The following is a 7,143-nucleotide window of genomic DNA, read 5'->3' on the forward strand; positions in this document are numbered from 1 at the left end:
TACCAAACTAAAAATTGAATTATGAACTTCTTCTTCCTCGTTGGTGTTAAAACCAATTTCCAGGCCTTCTTTCTCTCTGATTTTCGACTTCTGAACCCTCTCTCTAGTCAGCTAACCTCCTAAACCGTAAGTGATAAAGAGATTATATAATTATCATAAAATTACTTTTCACATCGTGAATTACCCATTCACGTCGTGAAATGACAGGAATCCTTATCGGGCAAGGATTTTGACTTTGCGTGTACTCATCTTCCAGAATCATCCATGACACGTCGTGAATTGAACTGATTACGTGGGATTCTTTTTTTGTTTATTCTCCAAGCCTCCAAAGTTCCAAGCTTTGTCGTTTTTAGTCCTTATTCTTCAAGAATGCTCCTCTTTGGCTGTAAAGTGTAATTTAAACTTATAAGTATCATTATTCCATGTAAATAACCAAAATATGTATAAAAATGTAATTAAATATTGCCTAAAATATGTATAAATATGGCAATATCAAAAATACCCCACACTTATTCTTTATTTGCCCTCAAGCAAATCTAATTATTTTTAAACTCAAACCCTCATCACTAGCATCACATAAAACAATCCATTTTAAACTCAGCCATTATACCAAGACCTCAATGCGCATATTTGTGTCTAAAATCCTAACAACCTCCCAATCCTAAATACTCACAATTCTTATGAACATTCACTCCTTAGCTTATACGACACTCATTTCTGCAACCCTCCGAATCAATCCTCAGAAATCTTTCTTAACCTCAAGGTAATTTTTGTTAAGCTACCCAAGCATACATAATCTAGAAATTACACTTTTGACACCACAATGGAGCTCTTTGGAATTCTTTTCTTCTTTGATATTTGATCTTTTATTTCTTTGAATTCACCACCTTTTTGTTTTGATTTTTGGTATCTTCAACTTTTTGAACTTCTTCAGAATTTCTGATCTTTTGATCTTCATACTTTGATTGCTCCAAAATTCTTACAACTTTTTCACTTTTTGGTAATTTCTCTCTTTTTTTTTTACATGTATCTCACTTTCTTTTTTCTTTTTCACTCAAAACCTACATGCTTAAGCAGCGGCGCTTAACTTCAACCCTTATTGGTTAAAGGTATTAGTCTATGTGCAATGACTACATAAGCTCTTCTGGATAGATTTCAGGTTTAGGCTGCAAAACATATTATGCCATATAAACTACCAGATTACCTTTCATATCTCATGACTTTTCACTAGGAAATGGGAAGCCACAAATATACTATAACATATATTGGCTCAGCTAAACATTTGGGCTCTCATTGGATCATCCCATTATTACTAGATTAATTATTAGATTATTATTTCAAACCTATTAAATTTTTTAAAATTTACCTAATTCTAGCAATTTACTTTTTCGACCCCCTACCCCACACTTATTACATACAATGCCCTCATTGTATGCATAAAATATTTAAAAAGCAATAAAAGGGAGAAATAGGAATAGACTCCCTGGGATAGTCATGGCGCGATCGAACTTCAAAAGTGTGGATAAGTTGTGCGTCTTGAATACTGACTTCTTCTAATATGGAACTTGGATCTTGAACACATGAGATATGCAAATATGCCGACAAAAATATGGAATCGAGCCTTCAATCTTCAACAAATGTGGTGCAGAAAAATTTCCAAAGCGTAAGGAACAATGTGGGAAAGCCACACACATTGCATGGTTGAGAAATTGAGCCATAATAAGCTTCATAATAATTCCAAGAAGAATGGTAGTGACCCATAGAATGAATAAGGAACAACATTCTTCAATTTTGGGAAATATAAGATTCACGATGTGAGGTCGCTAAAATGCATATTCTGGAAACCATCAGTATCGGACTCACGATGTGAAATGCCAATTCACGTCGTGAAAACTGGGCGGATAGAAAACAGAATTCCTCCAATTCTTCTTTCAACTATTGCACTTCAACCCAATGTCTTAATGAATTAAGACTCTTCTAACTCTATTATTTATGACTCTTCTCTCTAACTCTATCTTCTCTCTTGACTCACCCCACACTTATGTTTAATTGTGGGTCTCGACTCTCGACTCTAGACTCTCGGGTAAACGTGTTTGCACTCATATCTCGACATCCTTTCCCGCGATTCCTAGCAAATCTGAAAATAATAACCAAAGGAAGTAAAAAGAACATAATAACTTCAAGTCTTACAATCCAAAACACACCAAAAAACAATCAAACAAACTAAAAATAAAAAGAACTAAAATAAACTAAAAGATCAATCATCATCTTCTTCATTTTCTCCGCTCGTTCCGGCCCGTCTCCTCGCGGCATCCATAACTCTTCCTACGTCGGAATATAAGGGCAATGGGGTGGCACGGTGGGTGGTCTTACCACATTCATGTGGGAATACATACCCTTGAGAAGTTGGGTGTTGTAAGTCACACCCCCACGAAGGTTATCCAGGTATGTACCCACCCGGCTTTGGAACGGGTTGGTGGGTACTCCACCCTCATATTGTTGGGCTCTTCCCATATCTCCCCGGGCTCTCACGTTCCTTCTTCGAGGCCTTGGTTGAGGCTATTCTTCTTGTTGCCCAATTTGTTGTTCATCATCCTCCGGGGGTATCACAAATCCTCCCCCAACATTTACTACAACCCGCATGACACCCAAAACTTGAATAGTCAAATCGTTATTCGGGATGCACGTGAGGTTCCTAATAAAATTAGGAGTCAAAATTCCATAAGACCGGGCAAGTCGGGTGACTAAGTGTCCACCTGTGATAGGACTACCGGGTCTAGAGCTAGCCGCCTTCCTCCCCATAAACCACGCGAGCATGTAAGGTATGTCACAACAAATACCGGGTGTGATTATGCTCCACAAATAAAACAAATTTTGAATGGGCACTTTATCTCCATGATGCTTATGATTAATGGAAAAAGTGATGAGGCGATGCAAAAATCGATGAAGGGGACTCCTGATTTGTCGCTCACTTGCATCGCGAGAATTATACTCATGATTAGAAATAGTTATCCAAAATTGGACATCAAACATCCCGGGGGTAAAATCCCGAACACACCCCTGCAAAAATAACACAAATTGAGGTGATTGTGTTTCCTCCTCGGTGTATAGTCCCATACGCCACACAAATTCTCTAAGGCTGCACTCACGGTACACGCCTCCCAACCGAAAAACAAGCGCCCAGTTGTAGTTGGGATCGGTGGTCTTATCTTCAAAACGCACGGTAGCAAAAAATTCCACCGACAACTCCCGATAAACTGGTTCTTGGATACCGAAGAGATTTCTCCAACCATTGCAAGTGAACGTAAAACAATCTCCTACAAACACTTTTGTCCAATATCTTTCTAATTCCATAACCATACCAACCCCACGATTCCACCCCCAATCGACAATCGGAGCAATTGCAAAGTCGCGGTTGTATAACCATCCCAAACGATTCTCATAATTGTTCAACAAAGCTCGAGACAAGTTTTGCGGAAACCGATATAGTGGGTGTATGCTTGCCACATCAATAGGGTCGTGTTCTTGCGGGACTGCTCTTCGAGGACCCATTTTCCTGAAATAACCAAAAACAAACAAAACAAACCAAAACAACCAAGATATCAAATTAAAAAGCAAAACAACAAACTGGTCGCCCAGTTTTCACGACGCAAATTGGCATTTCACGTCGTGAACCTGGTGATTCTGCATCGTTCCAGATATGGTCAAAATCCATCAAAAATTCCACTTGGCCTTTTGTTTATTCCGTCAATCTATGGTCTTGTATAACACATGCATTCAAAAATTACTAACCAAATTACTAAATTTTGGGGTTTTCACATCATAATAAACCCTAACCACTAAATTCATAAAATAGGAAGAAGATTATAATATTAGTGGATGAAACACTTACCAAAAGTTGCTAGGTGACAAGAGATGCAAGCAATTTGTAAAGAAAGTAGTAAAAAATCAGCTGTGGGGCTAAAGGTTTTCGTCCGTGTGCAAAGGAGTAAACAAATGGAGGAATGGTCAAAATGTTTGGTATAAACTGGTCCCCCCGTGACTTTTTATAGGTCACGACGTGAAATGAAAATTCACGTCGTGGGCGTATCGCTGGGCTAAGATGTCATCGACCATATCTTAATTACACTTAGTAGGCTTAAAAAAAATTTGGGCTAAACTATCCCACTCCCGTACTACTCTTTGGAATCACGTCGTGAGCTTAAGGCTCACGTTGTGAGTCTTAGTTTGGACGCAAAATTAGTCCATTAATAATACTATTTATTTTAATTGTTTACCACTTAATTTTAAAAGTACCCACATCTGATTTTTACCATTCAAAAGATTATTAGATGACCAATTATCCTAAAAAAAAACTAAAAATGCAAAAACTAAACTAAAGGCAAAAAGAAAATTCAAACCGAGCTCGGGTTGCCTCCCGAGAAGCACTTCTTTTTGTTGGAGTCATGAGCCGGACTCCGTGCCGCCTCACCTTGAGTGTTCCGGAGAGTCCATCACCAATTGAATCTTTTGCTCCTTCCATCTCCTTTTGAATGCTTGGACTTGTCTAATATATGTTTTTTTCGAGTTTTCTTTTTTAGCTTTTACTTCATTTATTTCGAGCTTGCGTTTAATCCCTTTATTCTCTAATTTTTCCTCATTCTTTTGCTCTACCAGATTCTTCTTTTTATCAGAAGCTAAACTCGTTTCCTTAGAAGTAACATCCTCTTCATCACTGGACACCAATTCTTCACTTTCTTCACTCACCCAAGATGTTGGAGTTTTGTAGGCAATTACTTCAACTAAAAATGGAACGGATGCTCTCGGTTTCATGCGTTTGACTTGTTGAATTCTCTTAAGTTCTTCTTCCATTAGCTTCTCCAATTCTCCAAGTTCATCTTCTTTAGCAATATTGAAAACCTCACCTTGAACATCATTCCCTTGGAAACCATCTTCTACTCCAAAAGTAGCTTCATCATCTCCCACTCTCAAGGTAAGCTTGGATTCGTGAATATCAACCAAGGCTCGAGCAGTATTAAGTAGAAGGCGACCAAGAATAATCGGGACATTGGCATCTTCTTTCATGCCTATAACCACAAAATCAATTGGGAAAACGAATTTCCTAATTTTTACCAAGATGTCTTCTACAATGCCTCTAGGATATGTCACTGAATGATTAGCCATGTGAATGGTTATTCTTGTAGTCTTCATCTTTTGAATATTGAGCTTTTGATAAAATGAGAAAGGCATCAAATTTATGCTAGCCCCAGAATCAGCTAAAGCATAAGTCTTCAAATTATTCCCAAATTCACATGGAAGAGTGAGGCATCCGGGATCTCCCATCTTCTTTGGTAACTCTCCCAATACAACTTTTGAACTCTGCTCACTAAGAATCACCTTGGAATTTTTCTTCAACTGTTGGCGAGTATCTATCAGATCTTGTAAGAACTTCATGTATTCAGGAACCTTAGATAACGACTCGATAAAAGGAGTATTTATTGAAATACCCATTACTTGCTTCATAAACTCCAAATGCTCCTGTTCCAGTGGATGGATATTAGCTCGGAATGGAAACGGTAAAGGAGGACGATAAATCGGAACATCTGCTGAATTTTTCTATTCAGACTCAGTCCACGTCATGAGCTTATAAGGCTCACGTCGTGAGTTCGGGTGTTCAGCAAAATTCTTTTCTTCAAGCTTCGACTTTTTCGACTTTGGTTCGGACTGCTTTGGCTCAACCTCTAATGCTTCTAGGAACTCAGAAATAGCTTCTTCTTTAGTTTCAATCACCATGACATGAGATTGATTCTTCTTTTCTGGAAATTGTGGAGATAATTTTTCGTTCACCAAAGTTGTTAGTTGACCAAGTTGGGCTTCGAGATTTTGGATCGATGCTTGATGATTTCTTAATAAAGCTTGTTGGTCAATCATCATTGCCTATTGATCTTTCATCATGGCTTGTTGATCCTTCATCATCATCTTTGATCTTTTATAGAAGCATCTGTATCATCATGTCTTTTCTCTGAAGCCTCCATGAAACGAGTAAGTATAGTCTCTAAGTCAACTTTCTTCTCAGCTGGTGGTTGCTCTTTTTGGTAGAAGCCTCGGCCAGTTTGCCTATATTTTTCTTCCTTTTGCTTCTTGTACTCATCATATGGCAACCACTCCTTCTTTGGTTTTCTCCAGTCTTCATCATATTTATCCCCACTAGAATAGCAAACTTTAGCTCTTCTATTACCATTATCATCTAAGTGGCAGTCCTTAATCAAGTATGGACCATTGCACCTTTCATAACCAACTCTAATCGCATGAATTGACTGGTCCATCTTTGTCATTCTCCTGTCTATATTATCAAGCATAGCTAATACAGCTGTCATGTCTTCAGAATGTCCACCCCACTGCCTTTTGCTCCATCGTGTCTTAGATTGTGGTACTCATGAGAATGCTTCGAGAATTCTTCAATTAACACCTTAATCTCATTGGGATTTTACTTCGTAAGTGGTCCTTGAGAATCAAGGATTTGCCTTGTCAAGACATTTACCCCGTCATAAAATATGGACACTTCTTGTTGAATATTGAGATCGTTTTGGGGACAATTTCTTAGTAATCCTTTATAGCGTTCCCATGCTTCATATAGTGACTCCCCTGGTTTTTGCTCAAAGTTGGCTACCGCCTTCTTGAGTTTAGCTATCTTGGATGGTGGGCAGAACTGTTCTAGAAATTTTTCGCGTATTTGGGCCCAAGTAGTGATTGCACCAGGTGGAAGTCCTTTTACCTAATATTTTGCAGTTCCCTTGAAAGTAACTGGAAGCATCCTTAACAAGACTGTCTCTCTGGTAACATTCGGGACATTGAAATAATCCGCAATGTCATTGACCTCATCTAGATGCTTAAAAGCATCCTCATGATCCTTCCCATAGAATGGTATATCCTTAAGTGCAGTGAGAATGTGTCCTTTCAACTCGAAAGTTGCAGCAGCGGGAATTGAAGGTTGTACTAACCCCGAACCAACATCGTCTCTAATTCGTTTCTTGTATGCTCCCATGGACATATCTGCAATGTCTGCCACCTCGTTTTCTGGCTCGTCTTCGGGTTCACTCCTATGTAGTTCGAACTCGGGCTCGGATTTGTATTCAGATTCTTCTGGATTAGGTATTTGATCTA

At 38.6% G+C, this 7,143-nt stretch overlaps 1 non-coding gene across 1 annotated transcript; it reads left to right on the plus strand.

Moving 5' to 3' along the window:
* The first annotated feature begins 6,557 nt into the window (after window positions 1-6,557).
* LOC145110408 (small nucleolar RNA R71) lies at window positions 6,558-6,664 on the plus strand. Its single transcript, XR_013709787.1, has one exon. It is a non-coding gene; the product is annotated as a small nucleolar RNA R71 (small nucleolar RNA).
* The last annotated feature ends 479 nt before the right edge of the window (window positions 6,665-7,143 follow it).

The sequence above is a fragment of the Lactuca virosa genome, chromosome 4 (genome assembly GCF_052849685.1).
Source record: "Lactuca virosa cultivar CGN04683 chromosome 4, Lactuca_virosa_CGN04683_v6, whole genome shotgun sequence".
Lineage (NCBI taxonomy): Eukaryota > Viridiplantae > Streptophyta > Magnoliopsida > Asterales > Asteraceae > Lactuca > Lactuca virosa.